This window comes from Penaeus monodon, chromosome 40, assembly GCF_015228065.2.
Source record: "Penaeus monodon isolate SGIC_2016 chromosome 40, NSTDA_Pmon_1, whole genome shotgun sequence".
Classification (NCBI taxonomy): domain Eukaryota; kingdom Metazoa; phylum Arthropoda; class Malacostraca; order Decapoda; family Penaeidae; genus Penaeus; species Penaeus monodon.
Genome location: NC_051425.1, coordinates 25,763,206 through 25,765,175, shown reverse-complemented (window position 1 = coordinate 25,765,175; position 1,970 = coordinate 25,763,206).

The following is a 1,970-nucleotide window of genomic DNA, read 5'->3' as shown; positions in this document are numbered from 1 at the left end:
CTCCTCCCCTTCCTTTTTTCTTTTTCTTGTTCCTTATTATTCTCTTTCTCTTCTTCCTTTTCCTCCTCATTCTCTTTCTTCTCCTCCTTTTTTCTTTTGCTCTTCCTTGTCTTCTTCGTCGTCCTCGTCCTCGTCCTCCTTTTCCCCTCCTCCTCTTCTTCCTCCTCCTCCTCCTCCTCCTCCTCTTCCTCCTCTGTTCTTCTCCTCCTTGTTCTCCTCCTCCTTGTTCTCCTCCTCCTCCTCCTCCTTGTCCTCCTCCTCCTCCTTCTCCTCCTCCTCCTCCTCCTCCTCCTCCTCTTCAACCTCCTCCACTGCACTCCTCTTCCTCTCTCATTCTCTTTACCCTCTTCTTCCTTCCCCTCGAGTGTCCTCTCCATTCTCATTCTACGCAGCGTCTTTATCTTTCGCGCTCCCTTCTCTTTTTCTTCTTTATTTTTTCCTTTCTGCTCCTCCTCTTCTCTCTCTTCTTTCTCTATCTATTTTTCTTTTTCTTCTTCCTCGTCCTCCTACTACTTCCTTCCTTCTCTTCCTCCTCCATCTGCTTCTCTTCTTCCCCTTCTCCTCCTCCTGCTTCTCTTCCTTTTCCTTTTCCACCTCCTTCTCTTAGCCTCCTTTTCCTATTTCTCTCCCCATCCGCCTCCTGTTACTTCCCTTCTTCTCCTTCTGTTCCTCCCCTCCTCTTGCTCCTTCTCTCCCCTCTCCTTTTCCTCGCCCTCCTCTTCCTCCTTCTTAGCCTCCTTTTCCTATTCCTCTCCTTCTCTTCCTCCTCTGCCTCCTCCTCTTACTCTCTTTCCTTTCTTTCCTCTTCTATCTATTTCCCTCCTTCTCCTTCTCCTCCTCCTCCTTCGCCTCCTCCTTTACCTCCTCCTCACACCATTATCTTCCTCCTCCTTTCTACTCTCCAGTTTCATTTTCCTCATCCTCTTAGTCAACCTCATCATTTTCCCAATCTCCCATATCCTCCTCCTTCCCCTTCTCCTCCCTCTCACCCTCCTCCTCTTCCTCTTCCTCCTCCACATCCTCCTCCTCATCCTTTTCTTTTTTCTTGTCCTCCTCATTCTCCTCCTCCTCCTCTTCCTCCTCCTCCTCTTCCTCCTCCTCCTCCTCCTCCTCCTCCTCCTCCTCCTCCTCTTGCCCCTCATCCTCATTCTCGTAACTTTTGACTGTTTGAATTTCTCGCTTCCTCGCTCAAGTGAAGGCGAAAGGGTGGGCGGGAATATTGCAATATCTTTCCCCTCGGTGGGTGGGTGTGGGAGTGGGGGTGGGGGTGGTGGGATAGCGAAAGATGCAGAGAGTATAGTTGGGGGTGTATGGGAGAGGGAGGGGGTGGAGGGGGAGGGGAGATAGATGGGATTAGGGAGAGGGAGGGCGTTTGGGGGGGGGTGATATGAGAGTGAGGGATGGTGGAGGGGGTGGGGGAGGAGGGGTATGTGGGTGGGTATAGGAGTGGATATGAAGGGGAGAGGGAGGAGGGTAATAAAAGTGTATGAGAGATGGAAGGAAGGTGGAGAGACGAAGAGGGGAAAACAGGGGAAGGGGGGGGGGGCGTGGAGAGGAGGGAACAATCAAGCGGAAGGGGAAGGGGAGATGGAAGGTGGAGGGGAGAGGGGAGAGTGGGAGAGGAGAGGGGGATGGGAGAGAGAGAGGTAAGGGGGAGGGGGAGGAGAGAGAGAGAGGCAAGAGGATGAGGGGAGAGGGGAAGAGGAGAGGGAGAAAAGCAAGGACGGGAGTAGAGAAAGGCAAGAGGGTGAGGGGAGAGGGGGAAGGGGCCTGGAAGACCGAAAGAAAGTAAGAGAGGAAGACGGGGTGGAGGGAAAAGTGGTAAAGGGGAGGCAGAGAAATGGAAAGAGGAGAAGGGAAAAGGGAAGAATTGGGGGAACATCAATGACAAAACACAAAAGAGGACATAGATAGAACAAACAACAAAGACGAAAGCGAAGGAGGAGGCAGCCATAAAAATAGGAGGAACA